The sequence below is a fragment of the Cebus imitator genome, unplaced genomic scaffold, assembly GCF_001604975.1.
Source record: "Cebus imitator isolate Cc_AM_T3 unplaced genomic scaffold, Cebus_imitator-1.0 Scaffold76, whole genome shotgun sequence".
NCBI lineage: Eukaryota > Metazoa > Chordata > Mammalia > Primates > Cebidae > Cebus > Cebus imitator.
In genome coordinates, this window is record NW_016107391.1 from 4,075,586 (window position 1) to 4,096,122 (window position 20,537).

Genomic DNA, 20,537 nt, shown 5'->3' on the forward strand with positions numbered 1-20,537 from the left:
AGAGTTTCGCTCTTGTTACCCAGGCTGAAGTGCAATGGTGTGATCTTGGCTCACCGCAACCTCCGCCTCCTGGGTTTGAGCAATTCTCCTGCCTCAGCCTCCCAAGTAGCTGGGACCACAGTCATGTACCACCATGCCCAGCTGATTTTTGTCTTTTTAGCAGAGACGGGGTTTCACCATGTTGACCACGATGGTCTTGATCACTTGACCTCGTGATCCACCCACCTCAGCCTCCCAAAGTGATTAGTGACTTCTTAATGCCAGCAACAATACCAGTATGCCTACTTGTGGAAGCCTAACAAGTCAGCCAGGGAATGGGGCTGAAAACACCTTGTTTTTCAGTCTCAGACCTATCACTTGTAGGGTGATTTTAAGTTCTGTTGCCTAGAACCCAAGGTGTGGCTGAGCATCCTGGATCCTGGACCCCTTCAGCTCCATGCCAACCAGGAGTGGTTCCATTCATAACTGTTATATACTTAGGGTTTTATCTAATGCTGTGTTTGTAAGAAGGGTTCTTTGGCTGCAAGCAAGTTTGAAAGCAACTGAACTAAGATGAGCTGTAACTTCTCCATTGACAGTGTCCACATTTTGACAATGCTTTCTCAAAACCTTTCACATGGCATTCATGGCTGTCTATGCATTAATACCATGTCCCTTGTTTCCCATTACCAACCTGTATGTACTTTGGTTCCATTCACAATACACTGGGAATGTCTGTTCCCTAAACAGCCCCTACTCTTTTACTCCTCTACTTCTCTATTTTGCAAAACTCTTCTTATCTTGCCAACCTGATTCAAATTGGTCCTTCATGGAGAGGTCCCCAGCTTCCCCTCCTTCTCCGAGAGTTGGAAACAAGCTCTTCTTCCTGTACACTCCCAGAGAGTTTTGTTCATATCCAAGCTACGAATACACTTCTCATTCATGATTGTTGCAGCTGCCTCTCACATTCAATTTTAAGTTCTTTGCGAGTGGGAAACTTATTTCTGTGTTTCTCACAAAACCCAGCATGGGACATTGTGTGCAGCAGTGCCTGACAAAAGTCCATTTTGCCTAGTCTGCTCCTTTTCTCCATCTCTCCTTGCTGAACGTCCCACCCTCAGGAACTAAATCAAAAATGGCTTTCTCCAGAATGTCCTCCATGACTCTCTGTTGTCACCAGATACATCATAGGCACTCATTATATTATCACGTTCTGTTTATAACTGTTTATTTAGGTGCATGCCTCCTTCTCACAAAGTGAGATCCTTGATGGCAGAAACTCTCCTATTCATCTTTGCAACTAAGCCCAAAGTCTCATGTGGAATTGGTACTTAAATAATGCTTATTAAATGTATGAGGGAACAAATGAACGAAGAACTGATAAAAGACCAAACGAACAAAGTTCAATCCGCCACTATTTCTTTTATATTAACAGTACAGTTCAGAAATCTATTGTGTAATAGATTAAGAAGATAGGCTCTGGACTCTGATTGCCTGAGTTTGAATTCCAACTTTTCCACTTACTAGGTGTTTACCTTTGGGCAAGTTAACTGTTTGTGACTCGCCTTTATCACCTATAAAATGGTAATAATTACTCCATTCTCCTTCTAGGATGTTTATGAAGATTGTATTAGATAATGAAAGTAAAGCACTTCTCATAATAAGTAGATAATATATATTAACTATTATTATTATTACTATAGTTAGTCCAACTGAGTCAAAGAAGGCTACTATCTCTTTTAAGAAGACAATAATCAGTATATCTGTAGCAACATAAACTTATGAACTTATGTCCAGCATTTCTATGTATATACATATATCCGTATATATGTATATACATATATGTATATGCTCATTATTAAAGGTATTAAGTTATGAGTCAAGACCTGTTCTGGAACAAGAATAAATGCCTTTACACAAAGGGTATAACAACTCCCAAACCATAAGCACATTGAAACATATTTTTTCCACTGACTCTATCACATCCTGTCCTGATGGACATGCACTGGCTGTCCACAGGGACAGGCCTAAAGGTAGACCTTCCTTATGCCCTGAGCAGCCAAGCCCTGGGACTGTGACTTCACGTCTGTCCAGAGGGGTCCTCAGAGTCAGCACCTTGCGTCATCCAGGGGTGGAGTTTCAAAGGCGCTATTTCAATAACCAAATGTGGAACCAGCGACCTTCTGTGGTAGCCGAATGCTTCTCCCCTAATCTCTTTCCAGTGGGGAAAGAGATTTTATCTTTTTTATAGCAGTCCTTTTCTATGGCTGAAATGCATTAGTCCTCTCATTCTTACAATATCCCCAAGGTTTGGTAGCTTTTGGACCTTTCGGGCACTAAGTTACATTCTTTAAAGGCTTGGTTCCTGGCAAGAGCCTGTCTCTATGAGGTGTGGAAATGGACTTGCAGAAAGAAACACATAGGCTAGGCTGCCAACTGCCTCCACCCCAAGGTATGTTTGTGGGCTTGTGAGGATATGGTATGGGCTGGGGTGGTTGGAGTAGACAGAGGCAAGATAAGATGGGCAAAGTTACAATCTGCCTGGGAAGTCCTTGCAATCCCAGAATATGTATAGATTCTACAGAGATATGGCCATGCCACGGTCGACAAAACACCCAACGCCAGAAGCTGCCTATTCTGATTATTGCAGGATTGTTCAGAAGATCTTCTCCCGTTTTCCAGCATGAGATCAGGAACACAGAGCGTTCTCTTGTCTGGGAAGCAGACACAGAATTTAAATTTCACATGTGTTTCGTCAGGGAAAAGATATTTGGCACACTCTGGGAAGGCAGGATTAAGTTCCATTTGTCCTTTACAATCACTGATTATTCTACTCAAGACCCAAATAGAGGAAGGGGATTTGGAGAAAGAGGAAAAACATGATTGTTTTTGCTTTGGCATTCCATGGCAACCTAAGGCAGAATTAAGGAGGAACACTGGATGGGGATCAGAAATTCGTTTCAGCTTAGCCTCTGTAGCACCTTGCTGTGTTCTTAGAGCTCACTGTGCCTCAGAGCTCCAATCCGTAAAGTGAAGGTTCTCTAACTTTTCAAGTGCAAAAGAACACCCGGGGAGCATTTTAAAAATGCATATTCCTGGGATGGGATGCCTATACCTGCATCTTTAACAAGGCTCCCAGGTGACTGTGATGAAGGTAGTCCTCAGATCATTCTTTGATCTCTGTTATGAACTAAAGTTCCATAACTCAGTGATTCTGCATATCAGCAGAATAGTAAAGCACTGTTTCAAGCTTTAGGTACTCCTTTGGTCATGAGGGCATCAATGTTCATTAATCACGGTGTTGGTGACCTTCCTTGGGGATTATGTATGTTTTAAAGCCATCACCCTTCAAATCCTTTTCTAGGTGGATTTATGTTTGCCAGTAAAAGGCAGAGAGAGATTTGGATATGAGCAGACTTTTCAAGTTGGCAAGGGTAAAACTGAAGTTGGGGGTGAGACCTGTGGGAGACCTGAACCTGGGGTGAGACAGATTAAAAGCTGCACACAGGAAATAGTTGTAGACCTATTTTCTCCAAGTCCCTAAAGAAGGTTATGCAAAAGGCTCAGCATGTAGATCAATAAAATAGGTGTAAGTCCACTTGGTTTCCATTTCCTGAATTGTTAGCATAAAAAAAAAATAAGGAAAGGCTATTAAATCCTATAATAAATATTCACTAGACTATAGGTTCCATGAGAAGAACAGAAACTACATCTTTTTCATCTCATATTCTCAAGGCGTAGTATAGTACATGGCACCTAATACATGCTCACTAAAAACTTATGGAATGGAAGAATAATATTATTCTTCACACTAATGACTGTAAAGGAATAAATAATTAAATGTAAATTTCTGTTTTCAGCTGTCTCTTAGGTGGCAATCTCAGAAAGTGTCCTTTGTATCTTAATTGCCAAATGTAATGTCTTTGCAATGCCTAAAAGTAAATTTATTCATTCCTTTATGTATTCAGCAGATTATATCCAGCTAGCAAGGGGACTATGAAGATGAAATGGACACTGCTCTCAGGGAACCGATGATGTGAGACAGAGTTGCAATGTGTATAAGATTTGAGAGATTTCAGAAAACATTTGGTAAAGGTAGCTTTTTAAAATTGCATATATGTAATAGAACCTCTCAGGACTGACCTTCATTCTATCCAAAGGAAGAAAATGCAAAATTTCTTCCCAGTACTTACAATCTAACAGTGAAATCTTGGATCTCAAAAACAGACACAAAGGTCGCATGCTGAAAAATAGCTCAATTTCCCTTCCCATCTCCATCCCTCATGTCCCGTGAGCCCTGCAGCAAATACTAAAACCTCGCAGGGCCCACTCTCCCTCAAATCAAGTATATTTCTAACTATCACTTATCATAATCAGAAGGAAAATTCCAACTCAAAGTATCTGAGAAATAAATAACAAAATTTCCAGGTAATTCAACATTAGTAAGCACTGATCACATTGCTCATAACAAATGTTGAAAATCCTACTTGTGGAGGCTGCTGGACAGAACAAGAGCAACTGCTTCACCTGTCCCCTCCCCATTACAAATCCTTAGGAGTCCTGTGAAGGTAGGACCCCCTGCTCACCAGCAGTTGGATGCTGGTTGATCCAAAAAACTGCTGCTTCCAGAAAAAAGTGGTGACCAACTAAGACTCTGACAAAAATACAAAGCCAGGGCTGTCTCGGAAATGCAGGTGCCTGACCAGGCATTTGCTGTGGGTGGGCTGTGTCATTTCTTTGAATGACTGATATAGTTTAGATATTTGTCCCTTCCAATTCTCTTGCTGAAATTTGAGCCCTGGTATTGGAGATGGGGCCTGGTGGGAGGTGTTTGGGTCTTAGGGATGGATCCCTCATGAATGAGTTGGTATCATTCTCGTAGCAGTTAGTTCTCACTCTTAGTTTCCATAAGTACTGCACATTGAAAAGAGCCTGGTGTCTCCTCCTCCATATCTTCCTTCTTCTCTGGTCATGTGATCTAGATATGTGAGCACCGCTTTGCTTTCTGCCATAAGTGAAAGCTTCCTGAGGCCTTCATCAGAAGAAAATATGGGCACTATGCTCCTTGTACAGTCTGCAGAACTGCGAGCCAAATGCATCTATTTTCTTTATAATTATCCAGCGTTAGGTATTGCTTTATAGCAACACAAATGGACTAAGACAGTGCCTAAACAAACAGCTTTGTCTTTGCCTACCATTCAGCATTATTCATGTCTTCCATTCCTGTCTTTTTTTACATTAAAAAGGTTGAAATGTATAGTGAAAATTGTTCGAGTTTTCTAAGTTAATTCTAAGGCCACCAGATAAAGCTCCAGATGGTCACTTCCTTCATAGTACATCTGTGTGTATTTTGCTTTTGTCTAATGAAATTTTTAAGAAATGAAATTAATCAAAGCCATATAGAGAAGCTTAAGAATCCAATTTCGTAACAACTCCAATTCCTCTGACACTATCATGACATCAAAGGTTTGGGTTAGTAATTCTGAAGAGACAATGAAAGCTCTTAAGGAGCATTTTGAAAATTTGGAGGGGAGTTGTTTTGGTTACATAGTGATTGAGGACACCACTTGCCTTTAAGGAGGCTGGGAATGCCAGATCTTGACAATTTTAACAATTCGGCTTGAGGAAAAATGTCTAAGATTTGCATGAGTTTCTATTGTCCCAAAGGATAGTCCTGTAACTAAGAAAATTATTTATAATTATATTTGCATAGAATCTTTGGTTTCACATAAATTTAAAGATTTTTTTTCACAGTTGTGATTTAGGGTAACTTTCTGGCAGATTGATGGAAGGTTTTGTGTGTGTGTTTTTTTTTGTCTGTTTGTTGTTTGTTTTTGCTTTCTTAATTTCATTGAAACATTGCCAAGAGCTGTTCATCATTTTAGAAAAATCAATCTTCAGCAATTGCTCATGGCATTCAAGCCACAAATACAACTTCCTGTCATATTCATGGTGATGTGATGTACAGGAATGTGCATCTGACTATTCCCTTATGCCTTCAAGGGAAAATAGAACTGAGGATTTTACATATTAAAATGCACGTTTCATAATAAATTAAATATGTTTCTTTTTCACCTTGTAGTTAAGACATTTTAATTTTTTACTGTTTAATATGCAATTATAATTAATATTATAATTATAGCTTAAATTATAAGTTATTTACAACTTTTATTTCAAGAGAGAAAAGCAATGGAATTATAGAATATTTGTTATCAAAAAGGTATTGGGTAGAATGTTACATTCTTACTACTTTTTTAAACCTGCCTAAGGTGAAATATTATACACAAAGCAAACACCTATGTAACCACCATCCAGATCAAGAAATAAAATATTGCTAACACCACAGAGACTTCATTTTTTTTTTTTAAACTAAAGGATGAACTAAATATATCGCCTCCAGCAGTGTTTGACAGCTTTTTGGTCACAGATTAGATTTCCACATATGAGTAGGTTTCTTTCTGGGCTCTATTCTATTGGACAATTAGCCTATTCCTGTGTCAATACTACACTAATAATTATGTAACAATCATAGGTATTGGTTTCTGGTAAAGCAAGTTCTCCCATTTATCTTTTTAAAAAGCATCTAGCTTTGCTGACCTTGTTTCTTTGAACAAGAAAAACACAAATAACCCCATTAAAAAGATGGCAAAGGTCATGAACAGACACTTTTCAAAAGAAGATATACACGCAGCTAACAATCATATATTTTAAAAAGCTCAATACTACCGATTATTAGAGAAATGCAAGTCAAAACCACAATGAGAAACCATCTCACAGTAGTCAGAATGGCTGTTACTAAAAAGTCAAAAAAATAAAGATGCTGGCAGGGTTGTAGAAAAACAGGAACACTTATGCACAGTTGGTGGGAATATAAATTAGTTCAACCATTGTGGAGGACAATGTGGCAATTGCTCAAATACCTAAAGACAGAACCACCACTTGACTTAGCAATCCCATTACTGGGTATATACTCAAAGGAATATAAATCATTCTATTATAAAGACATATGCATGCATATGTTTACTGAAGAACTATTCACAATAGCAAAGACATGGAATCAACCCAAATGCCCATAAAAGATAGACTGGATAATGAAATAAAATATATAGTACATATATACCATGGAATACTATGTAGCCATAAAAAAGAATGAGATCACAAGAGCGTGTCTTTTGCAGGAACATTGATGAAGCTGGAAGCCATTAACTTTAGCAAACTAATGCAGGAACAGAAAACCAAATACTACATGTTCTCACCTGTAAGTGGGAGCTAAATGATGAGAACTCATAACTCATGGACACAAAGAGGGGACCAACACACACTGGAGCCTATTGGAAGGTGGGAGGAGGGAGGAGGAAGAGGATCAGAAAAAATGACTATTGGCTACTAGGTTTAGTACCTGAGTGACAAAATAATCTGTACAACAAACCCCCATGATACAAACTTACCTATGTAACAAACCTGCACATGTACCCCTGAACTTGAAGTTTAAAAAAAAAGATGTAGCTTTTCCTTGAGACATTTTAATTTCACATGCAGGAAAAGTATTGCAATTAACACACATATTCAGTGTCTTCTTCATGAATGGTGCCCCTTAAGTAGTGCAGTATGTTGTGTATGGTGCCCTGGCCTTCCCTTTCCTATCCCCACCCTAGGTCAGGTCTCCCAGATCTGCACTCACACAGGACCCTCTACTACTTCTCTGTAACACATACCACACTGCAATTGCTCAGTTACAATCCACACTACATTCTAAGCTCCAAGTGGGAAGGGAACAGTATCTTTGTTTTTCACTGTGGACACATAGTAGGTGCACAATAAATATATTTGAGTAAATGAATGCATAAATGAATTTTAACTATATGTCTATTTATTTGTATTTGTATAATTTAAGGCACACAAGTACAGTTTGTTACATGGATATATTGCATGGTGGTGAAGTCTGAGCATTTAGTGTAATCACCACTTAAATAATGAACATTGTAACCATTAAGCAATTTCTGATCTCTCTTTCCACCCCCACTCTCCTACCCTTTTGAGTCTATTGTTCCATACTCTATATTCATGGGTACACATTATTTGGCTCCCATTTATAAGTAAAAACATGCGATATTTTTCTTTCTGAAATTCTTGTAGATAAAACCAAGGTGGGATAGGAAGGACTTTTCCTAATATCAAAGGGCAATTACTCCATCAAGGGGAACCCACTGCTTTTCTGAGAAACAACAGTGAAGGTCAGAAGTCACTGGGAGTGTTTCAGAATAGGTCAGAAATCCAAGAGTTTATCATCTTTCTCCAAGCATTTCTTCCATGTTTCTCTGCTTCTTGAGTGTAGACCGGAATGGAGAAGATGCTTCAGGACATGGGTTGTTCTTCTGCAAAGGCTCATATCTGCAGCCAGTACTGCCATTGACTTTCCCAGTATTGAACACACGTGAGTAGCAAACTTCAAGAATGACAAGGAATGATTTCTTTAGATGAGTTAGCTGGCCCAGAAAAATCAATGTGTCACTCTAATTTTGGAATGAGTCAAAGTAAAGAAACCTAGAGCCACAGTTGATGGAATGCATTCTGCTTGTGCTGAAATAAGAGATAGATGTATTACTTTTTAGATGAATTATGAGTGTTATTAATCAGTCCATCCCACCTTGCTGGTATGTAAGGCCACTGTAAAGGACAGCTGGCACTAAATCAACTAAGAAATAAAAAAAAAAAATCATCGATTTTGATTAGTTGGTGTTTAAAAGTCAAACCATTATCACTACGATTTTCAGTAATCAACAATGATAACAGCTCCCCTGCACTAGGTGCTTACTCTGTGCCAGGCACTGGACCTAAGTGTTTCTAGGCATTAACTCATTTTCTTGTGACAATAACCTTATAAGATAAATAAAATTATTTTTATTTTGAAGACAGAGAAAACAAAGCAAGGAAATGTTTGGACTAATTTTCCTCAGGTGGCACACTTGCAAATGGGGGCACTGAGATTTGAATCTGAAGTCACACCTGCCTTTTCCCAAAGGCAGCAGTACCAGCCCAACCAAAGTTTCCCGAATGCTTTACAGTCATTCAGCAGGTGTAGGCAAGAGCTGCAGTTGTCACAAACACGAAGTCTCTTGTTATTTATCAATTTAGTGACTTAAGAAAAATAACAATTGGCCTGTTCCAGTGGCTCACACCTATAATTCCAGCTCTTTGGGAGGCCGAGACAAGAGGATCGCTTTAGCTCAAGAGTTTGAGACCAGCCTGTGCAACATGGTGAAGCCCTGTCTCTACAAAAAATACAAAAATTAGCCCAGCATGGTGGGGTGTGCCTGTGGTCCCAGCTACTTAGGAGGCTGAGGTGGGAGGATGGCTTGAGTCTGGGAGGCAAAGGTTGCACTTAGCTGAGATTGCACTGCTGCAACTCTAGCCTAGACAACAGAGCCAGACTCTATCTCAAAAAAAAAAAAAAAAAATAGCAACTGCTGTCTGTATCCTTCCTATTGCTACAAACAAATTTGAAAGGTGGAACAAAGGATTGTATCAAGCAAGAATGTTCCAATAGTAGTATTTGTTTCTCAGAGAGAGACAGACAGACAGACAGACAGACAGAGAAATGAAATGGAAGCATCTGTTTCTGCAAGTGGATAACCTCCTGGGGTCCTGGAAGCTCCCACTCTTTCCCAGGTAAGGAGTCATGAGCCAATCACCTGCCACCCCTGTAGTAAACACCTGTAATCTAGCCTTCATTTTTGTAAATGGAGCATCAGCTAACTACCACTCATAAACGCTCTACCATAGGCCATAGACTGTGCCAAGCACTTCACAGACACAAACGGGATGAATTCTCTGGAAACCCTGTGACATTAAGCATATCTCATGTCAGAGATGCTCTGGGTCACCCAACTACCTTCTCCCCCAGGCACCTCCTAGGCATCTCCTTTTCCTTTGTGGTCACCAGCCTTTTTTGAAGTTAGATCAGGCCATATAACTAACGTTTGATCTATAGGATGTAGGCAGAAGTGATATGCACTGCTGTGGGGATAATTTTTCCTACAGCAGGAAGCATCATTGAATTTTGGGGTTATGGTTATCCTGACTGACACTATTGCTATGTCATTTTACAGATGAAAATGAATGTGTATGATCTGCCCACATGCACACGGGTAGTGGGTTGTAGATCTTTGACTCAAATCCATGCCTGTTGGATTCAAAGGCTTACTCTCCCACCGTACTAACCACTACAGTTTGCTTGCCTTGGAAAGTGGAATTACCACGATCACCATTCCAGTACCACCACAAATGCTACAGCCCTCCTACGGATCCCAAAGAGCACGTGGCAGAAAATATTGCCTTCTGTTGTGTACACACACATAGGACAGAATTCTTTCTTTATCTAAAAGAGCTTTTCAATCTGCTCTAACATTTGTTTTGAATTAAGCTATTAGGCTCTGGTTATTCTGCATGTTTGGTTAATTCCAATTACTGTAAGAGAAGGACTTTTTCCATATAAAAAAGGATTTTAAATTTTTAATAAAAATTGTATGTGCTGTCATAAAATGCAGCTGGAGTGTATTTGCATAATATCAGGTTTCTCAAAGTTTAGTGCAATAATTAGATACTGCTACCACGATGAGAATTTGGAGCTCTGCTGGGAAAGTTTCTGCAATTCTGCTGCCATCTCAAACTTCCTCTCCTTTGGAAGTTCCACATATTTTACTTTGGTGCCAGTGTAAAAATCCTGTGGAAAAATGTAATCATTGTACAGACTCAGAGAAGAGATCTGCATTGAGATACGCTGCAACAGGGAGAGTTGAGAAGATGTTTCGCCTGGTGGACAGGGATAGCTGATGCCTTCTTTATCCTCTTCTTCAGTCTTAGGATGCTACACTTCAGTTGCATGAGACCCATTTCCTTTCCCCGTCACTACCAATTTATTTAGGGATGCTGATAAAATTCCTTAATTTTTTGAGCTATAAATTAGTGACGATCTTCTAGATCAGGGGTCAGCAAACCTTTTCTGTCAGGGGCCAGTTAGTATTTCCAGCTTTCTAGGCCATGGGCGTCTGTTGCAGTTGTTCAGCTCTGTTGTTTTAGTGTAAAAACCACCCTAGCAATTCAGAAATGAATAAACACACTGTGTTCCTATAAAATTTTATTTTCAAAAGTAGGTGGTGAGCTAGATTTGGCCCATGGCCATAGTTACTGACTCCTGTGTAGTCACCTAATAAATGAAAATATCATTTATTTGAGTATTTGTTTATTCATTTACTTGTATGAGAAATTTTCTGGAGGGGTAACTTGTGTGTTAGGCACTGTTCAGGGCACTGGAGATAAAGCAGCAAACCAGACAGGTAAGATTTGCCTTGTCCCTGAAACTTGCTTTCCTGACAAAAAGACAACAAATAGCTAAACAAATAATTCTGGATAATAATAGGTGCTTTGAATATATGAAAGCAGAATGTGTGATAGGGTATGTCTGGGTTCTGAAGGAAAATGTATATGGGACATCAGATGTGAGTCCAAGAAGGTGACTTGGCACAGAGGCCATGTGTCTGTGGGCTGTGCCTTATATAGCAGTGTCTTTAACTGTCATTGTAATACCACCAGTTGTATCATTATACCTTTTAATATTAGAAGAGGAAACCAAAGCTCAGAGACTCAGAGAGGGAAGATAACTTGCCTATAATTCATAGCTGCTAACAACAAAGCTGTAATCCAGATCTCGGGTGGGATTCAATTCCATTTGTCTCTAAGGCCAAAAGACCTTAAATTTCTCCTAGGAGCTATAGCCCTGGCTCAGAGAGTCCTTCGCAGTGCCCCTTCTAGCTACTAATGAATTCTAGGAAGTCAGGACTGGAAACCTGAAAGCCACCTTTTTCATTCACCCAATCATTAAAGCATCATTCATTCCCCCAAACAAATTATTTACTGAGCATCTGCTATGTGCCAGCACAACTGAGGAGGATATAGTGAGGCAGACAAGTAAGGTTCCTGAGCAATGATATACTGGTCAGTGTTGAAAACTGGCTCTGCAGGAGTGAAAGTAGGCTTGATTTGTACCATTTGCTTATTCTGTAGTGTAAACACCTCCACCATGGCTGATTTCATGCTGCCAACTTGTCATGAACTGGCTTGCAAAATTTCTGAAAATCTAACAATTGATTCTTCTGAGCAGCTGCAACCTAGCTCCAGCCACTGCTATGGCACTGGTGCACAGTACTTGCAATTTGGTGGGTGTATGAAAATAAACACAGTGTTACAATATTGGGTACAAAGTGCTATTATAAGAGGCCTCGGTAGGATGGCTTTGGTGCTGGATAAATGCAAAGAAAGGACACTTAACCCAGGCATGAAAACAGGAGAGAAAATAATCGCTGTCATACATACTTGACATCGAAGACGTAAATATTTGGAAACATTCATATTTTGATAGATAAAAATCTTTTCCTTTAAAGAAATATTGTCATCTCGTCGACACACTCCAAATGGTCCCTTGCCCAAATTATTTAGATTATTGTTTGAATTCTTTAGTTTGCAAAAGGGAGCCCAATTTAAAGAGAGGGTTGAGGTTCTAGAGTCTCATTCCTGCTGTTAATTGTTGTTGTGATCACGGGCAGGTGACTTGATTGTCAGTGTACTGGTGTTGAGAGAACTTAAGGCATGTCAAGTGTCTGCACTTTACTAATCAGCCTCTTCAGATGTAAGAGTTTTATTAATATAAAACCTCTCTTCTGTCCCCCTTAGTAATGGCTCTCAGACAACATGCACAGAAGATGAGCTGGAATTCTGCCTGGCTTATTGCAGGGCACTCTCACTTTTCACAGTCTAGAACCATTTGGAGAAGGCCCTATTTAGAATTTGAAATGTAGCTAGGCCTAAATAAGTATAACACATGTAGAAAATCCATACTATTTTAAAACCAAGATGGGACAGGAACACCGATGCCATGTGGATGGCCTTTTGAAAATGTCACCAGCTCTGAAATATCTACCAAATTAAGGCAAATTCTAGGACTCCTGGGACTTGAGCACTTTTCCAGTCATATCCAGAGGCATCTGCTCGATTCTTAACACCCACCCTCTTTGTAAATGAGACAGCAGCTGGGTTCTGTTCACACATCAGCTAGAAACATTGTTTGGGAAACGATTGTTGCCAGAACCATGATGACCAACATGTGTGCTGTCATCCTTGTACCTCCCCAGAGTTATAATTGCCTCTCTGCTATTGCCAAAAACCAGGGCCCACGTGCAGTTTCTGGTTGTGTCCCTGGATTCTCTGATTCCAAAGGCAAAGGTCTGCAACCGATTCCAAGCCTTTCTTTCTGCAGTCATCCCAATTCAATTTGCCACCTCCGAAGGGATCTGTGTGGGTAGGCAGCTCATGGCTGTTCCAGCACAAAGCTCAGCAATTCCAAGTCTTGCCTCACTTCATTTGTAAGTGAGGGTTACATCTCAGAGACTGAGCTGTGATTAATAAAACGACTACAGCTGCAACCTGAAAGTGGACATATTAACTCTTTTCTTATAGTTGTTCCAAGCATGTGTGGAGTTCGTTTGTAATTCATTCCTCTGACTTTAATTCAAAAGCAACACCTAGAAGTCTTCAGATGGTGCATTGTGATGACGGCCTTGTCTGTGTCTACAAAGTGCAAATCCAACAGCTCTAGAGACTCAGATTCTCCACTCATGCTGTGTAACTTGATGTGGTTAACTAGATAATGACCAAATCTACACTTCACTGGGTTATTGTAAACCAAAACCTCATTGGACGTCTACAAAGCTAGTTTCCAGGTCAATGTGACCCACTGTAGTTTTCTGTCTGTTAGAGTATCAGTAATTACACATTCAACCAGATTTACTGATAAGAAATAGAAGTCCAAATTTTGTCAGAACTACAACAGAGAATACTGGAGACTGAGGCAAAGTGGAAAATTCATGCCTTGTGTAAAGGAGGCAGCCTTTACTTTATTCCATGAGACTGTTGTCATGTGGCAATGTAAGCCCAGTGCTACAAGATAATTCCAGTTTTTCAAAAGAAGCATGCAATCTATATTCTAACATAAATTCCTCCAGTTTTTAGAGGTTCACAACTCATTTAATTTTTGCTTAAACTTGTCAGCTAAACACATCTGTGGGTTTGAAGCTGCTGTGCATAGAGCACGATTTTGTAACCTCTTGTACTGACGACCTATAACAACCTGCAATTTTGAAGATTTTGCAGCACCTTAACAATTTTCCCCACCACTGCCATGTGCCCTTCTTTTATTAATATATACTTTGTTTTATTACAGTAAAAATTAAGGAAAATATGTATATGTCATAAGTGCACTGTCTCACAAACTGAACATACATGTGTAACTAGCACTCAGTTGTGAAAATAAACCATTATTCCAAAAGCCCACCCTGGTCCCCTCCAATCACTGCCTACTACGACAAGAGTAGTCACTGTTGCATGCACTTTTCTATTAAAATACATTCCTTTAAAAAAATCAATGTTGCAGATGTGTTAAAAAAATTCTATAAATGCAGTCAAAATAATGAGTCAAACAAACGCTATCTGTGCATGAATTCATTACAATAACACAAACTGTGCATTGCTAAAAAGAAACCAACAAAGTATGCATATAGAATTGTCATGCTGAAAACCTTGGACCGTTATTTCAAACAATTTATCAGCAGACTTTGACATAACATCTTTGGACAAATTTTCCATTTGCTTTGTCCATACAAACAAAGCAAACGAGAGGCTTTGCATTCACAGCCTTTATGTTACCTAATACAGGCCATTGGAGCCAAATGCTTCCCTCACTACATGTGTAGATAAAATTTCAGAGTTTCCTGGTCTCTCTAAGTTGAGTGTCAAGATACTTATTGCAAGGTTTTACATGAAATGAACCGTATGTATAAAATATGGGACTTTGCTTCGATGCATGTATTTATTTAACCAAGTTTATGACAGTCCATCAACAAGCCCTGCTGTGCTTTGGCTTCTCAATATGTTTCTCTCTTCTCCCTTCAGCAGTCATCCTGCAGTTTAAATTTTTGGTTCTCACATCCTTTGTTTTGAAAGCAACCTGAATCTGGCATCATTTTTTTTTTTAAGTGAGAGATAATCTGTAAAGTACATTATGGCATATTTGATACAGGATACCAAAAACAAAAAGACGTGGTTTTGTGGGGTTTGTGTCAAAACACATGCCAGCATATTGGTGAAAATAGTCCTGGTGCCCTGCTTCTTACTATCAATTGTGATCACTTCCGGATTGATTCAGCTGCTGGACATCTGCTCTGGCCACTCCGGTGCAAAGCTGCTCCTCCTCCATGTCATGCTGGGGGACAGAGAAACAAGCACATTGGACTTCCGTCACATGGCCTGCTGCCTATGGATCTCTGCGTGACTGTGCATTCATTGACCATTTAATAAAATGTTTAAAACCCAACTTCGTTTGGATTTTAAAGCCAAATGGATTTAAAAGCCACCAAGTATCCTGGATAGTAGACAACCCAGTATCCAAGTCAATGTGACCCAATATAATTTTCTGTCAGAATATCAATAATTGCACATTCAGCCAGATTGACTAATAGGAAATAGAATTCACACATGTTGTCAGAGATAACAGGGAATGCTGGAGACTGTGATGAAGTAGAAACTTATGCCTTGTGTGCAGAAGGCAGCCTGTAATCTGTTCCACAAGATTGTTGGCATGTGGCAACGTAAGCCCAGTGCTACAAGGTATTTTAATTTTTCCAAAGAAGCTTACAGCCTAGGGAACAAACTCAAGCAACATCAAAATGCCTTTTCACCTATCAAATGTGAAGTTTGTTACTGTAATTTTCATTGCTTTAATAAGAAGGCCTGAGCTTGAGGAGAATGTGAGGAAATGAAAATTTTCATAAAATGCTGGAGGCAGTAACACAGGTACCAAACATTCTGGAAGGCAGTACCTACAGTGTGTGGTAGGTGGGATTTTGGCCTCCATGATTTTTGATCCTTACCAAGACAAAAGGGACTTTGTAGATGCAATTAAAGCTGTTAATCAGCTGGCCTTACAACAGAGACATTATCCTGTGCTATCAGGCGAGCCCAATGTAATCACTTGAACACTTAAAGAGCAGAAGAGGGAGGGAGAGAGATGTGTCAGCTTCGGAAGGATTCAACCCTTTTTCTAGTCCTGGGCTATGGTGGGCTCCCTGCAAGTGCAGAAAGTGGGCTCTGGTAGCTAGGGGAGGCCCCAGCTGACAGCCAGCAAGGAAACAGGGACTTTGTCCTATAGGGGAAGGGAACTAAATTTTGTCGACAATACGAAGGAGCCTGGAAACAGGTTCTCCTCTAGAGTCTCCGAAAGGGGATGCAGCCCTGCTGACACCTTAATTTTGGTCTTGTGAGGCTTCAGGCAGAGAAACCAGCCAAGCCCACTGGATCCCTCACCTACAGAACTGCTAAATAAGAAAAGAGTGTGGCTTTGAGTCACTAAATCATTCATAATTTGTTATGGCAGCAATAGAAAACTAACATAAGTTCTCTCCACAAATGGCCACATCCTTTGATCCAATAAATCCTATCCTGGGACTTAAGAAATCCATTGAAGATTGAATGCAAAATGTTTACCCCAGTAACTAAATATTGAAAATAATCTAACTGTCCAATGTTAGAGACTTAGTTAAATAAATTATGGTAGAGTCATATGATGAAATACTATGCAGTTACAAAGATTAATTTTTATATGAATATTCAGTATTAAGAAAATGCATACAATATGCTATTAAGTGAAATAGAAAGAACACAAGGCTATATATAAAATTTGGCCCTGTCACATGTGTGTGCTTTTTTCTCTATGTGTGTATACATATGTAAGTATATGTTAACAGGATGCTTATCTTGGTTTTGGCCAAGGCCCCAGAAGCCAAGAATAAAATTAGATGCAGGTGCCCTACATTCCAAGGCCAGGTGCTAGACAGGATTGGCAAAGGGGGGTCACTGAAATTAGTCCATCACCCTCTCCAGGGTATAAAAGAAGGATGCAAGGAGTGGAGGTGCTCTCTGCCTCTTTTCTTGACTGTTTTTGGAAAGGGAGGGAAGTGCTTGATTTCATTTTACAACAAATTAAACAGGGATTTCAAGTGGCTATACAGAGAACTTGCTATATCCTCTCAAATTTGGAGGACACAGGGGCTGGATTGTGTCACAGTGTTTAATAACTCATTCATTCATTTACTCAATCAAGCAATATTTAATAAACCAAATTACATATACTATGTGTTGTGCCAGGTGCTTAATTCTAGGCCATTTTTCTTAAGTTTCAATGCATTAAAAACAAAGGAAGTAAATTTCTCTAGAGTGGACATTTATTCTGAAAATACAGTGCAATATTAAGTGAAAAAGAAAGACTACAAAGCTATGTGTATAATTTGGTCGTATCACAAATTATGCCTCCCCAAATCCATGCTTGCTTATTCTACATAAAGCCCACAATTTGGGCTTAGAAATTTACCTTTCCCCTATGTCATGGCACATTTGGCTCAAGTATGAGTATATGGCTCAAGCCAATTCGTGCCCCTTATTCCCACAATCAAAATGATTAATTTAGGAATGAACACATGAATCTCACAGACCAATGAGGTGTAATGAAATGCTGGCTGGAAATCTTTGAATAGAGGCAGTTTCTCTTTCTTGCTGAATGTGAAGATGAGGACAAGCAAGAGTTGAAACAGCTGCAGTCATTTTGTTACTGTCAGCAACCTGGGAATTGAGTCACTGCAATGGAGAAAGCCTGGTGACATTGCTTGAGCTGAAGATGGAGCCATAACTGAAGCCAGCCCTACCCTGGTATTACTCACATCTGTGAGTCCTCTTTGCTTAAGTCACTTTAAATTGTGGGGTATCACTGTCAACAGAAAATGCTCTCTTACTGGCAGCATCTTTTACTACTTCATGTTTCAACTCTAAAATGTTGTTGAAAGTTTGAAATTAAGTTCTCAAAATAGAATTTAAAACTCAAAGAGGAAAAGTAATATGACAATCTCATACATTTAAAATTATACATACATAATACGATAAAAGTCATTTTATATCTTAAAATATGCCTAAACTAAATTTTAAATCAAAACACCCTTAGGACAGGGAAAGTGTGATAAGCCAATTAAGAATGATGAGAAAGTTTTCCATTTTCTTTTAAGCTTCTTCGATTAACTGTCTTGTTGCTTTCAGGTTATGGGCCAGTCAGAGAATAGGGATATGGACAAGAAATTCTTGAAGGGTAACAGAAGAGAAAAAAAAGTCAGCAATTATTCTGACATCTAAATTTCTGTCAGATGTCTCTGATCCTATGAAGGAACTTTGGTGTTAGTTGCCAATATCCTTTATAAAATTCTCTGTAGACTCTATGCTTTAAAAAACACACTAGAACATACCTTGTCATATACTTAACATCTGGAAGGAGGGAAAATTTCACAAAGAAGTCTTGGCTGTCTCATGCTCCCCTGAAGGAAATTCCCCCCAGAGCTTGGATGACAGTGTGTTAAACACCCATCATTCATTTGTGTGACCATTCAGTGTCTAACCACATCCGAGAATAAAAGAATGAGGGTCTCTGATTTTTACAGGCTAATGTTGGGGTACATTATTTGATGCCAAAACACCCAGATTCACATTAAAAATATTCAGCCAACCATCCACATTTTCCAAACTATCCAGATGTTTGACATCTTGTAAGCATAGCATGTGATAGTACTAATTGGATAGTATAAGAATTTTCATACTCCTAGGTCATTAAGCATTTATTGTAATCTGCTTATGTGCCAGTCATTCATATAGGTTTAATTGATTTGTAAGCCATTGCTTCCACTGCTTATGGAATTCACTAGTAATTGATGATATACAAGTTACACAGAGCTACAAGAAAATGTGATGAGTGCTATACCAAATTAGGATGGTTTCATTGCAAAGAAGAGAACATTCAACTAAAAGCACAGCTTCTACTAGCCAGTTCTGTGCTTTTATGCAAATTTTTAAAATTATGCCTCATTCACTAGGCAAACACAGTCCTACATCATAACACACATGGTGGTGAGCAGCAGTACACTCTTGCACAAATGTACATGAAAATATGTGATATAAATACTTAACATTTTCTAGAATGAGAAGTGTAGGGGTAGACAAGTTCCAGGGTTGATCAGCTCTGTGATGGGAGAGCTGTATTGAGAAGTAGGTGTTTTGCATATTTCTTCTTTGGCATTATTACCATATTGGCTCTTATCTTCAGGCTTATCCCCTCACGGTTATAAAAGAGCTGCTGCAGCTCTAAACAACACTTCTTCATAGAGCCCAAAGACAAGAGGGCATCTGTTTTAATCAAGGTGGAAATTTATTTTCCAAAGAGCCACCAGAAAACTCTCCTTTACTTTTCACTGGCTATAACTGGACCACTTACTTACTTCTAAGTCCATCTTTAGAATTACCAGGTTTGGTTGTGATTGGTCAAAATTTCCCATGTGGATATAGTGAGGGTATCAGACTCCCCTTACTTATAGGGACACCTGAGACTAACAAAGGTTGGATTTGGCTAATAGAAAGAAGGATAAAGTCCATTGTGAGTTGTATTAACCAGTACCTAACATAAAATCAATGAATGCAATAAAAGTGCTGCAAGAGCAGAAAAACAAACAAACAAACAAACAAAAAGGGCATTGATTTGACTTAATGGTAACCCCGATTTTGGAATTGGTACTTGATATATGAGAAGTATTTCTCAAGTGAATAAATGATGGAAACATACTTCAAAACAAAAATATAATGTAAAATTATTAATTTGAATGTTATGTTAATTTTTTTCTTATAATGAGATAAATGTTCTATACACTTACAAAGTTATCCAAGAAAGACATTGTAGGAAAAAAAACTGAAAGATAATTTTCTTCCCATTAAAAAATGCATTATTTTATTGAAACGTGTACACATATGTAAGCATTATTTTTTAAATACAGAGGACAATTAATCCAGACAAGGACACAATAAAAAAAAGAAAACCACAGGCCAATATCCCTGATAAATACACATGCAAAAATTCTCAACAAAATACAACAAATTGAATTCAAATGCACATAAAAAGATTATACACTGCACTGGGCTTTATCCTAGGGATGCAAGGATAGTTCAATATATGCAAATCAATAAATGTGACATAACACATCAACAGAATGAAGAACAAATGCCATTGGTCATCTTAATAGATTCAGAAAAATCATTTGATAAAATTTAACATCTCTTCATGATAAAATCTCTCAGCATGTTATGTATGGAAAGAATTTAATTAAACACTATAAAGGTCGCATATGACAAATCTGCAGCCAACATTATACTAAATGGGGAAAGTTAAAAGCTTTCTCTCAAAAAACTGGAACAAGACAAGGATGCTCACTTTCACCACTGTTATTCAAAATATAGCTAGAAGTTCTAGAAAGAGCAATTAGAAAAGAAAAAGAAATGAAAGGCACCCAAATTGAAGAGAAGAAAGTCAAATTGTACCTGCTTATAAACAACATAATCTTATATGTATATATGAGATTATTTTTAGT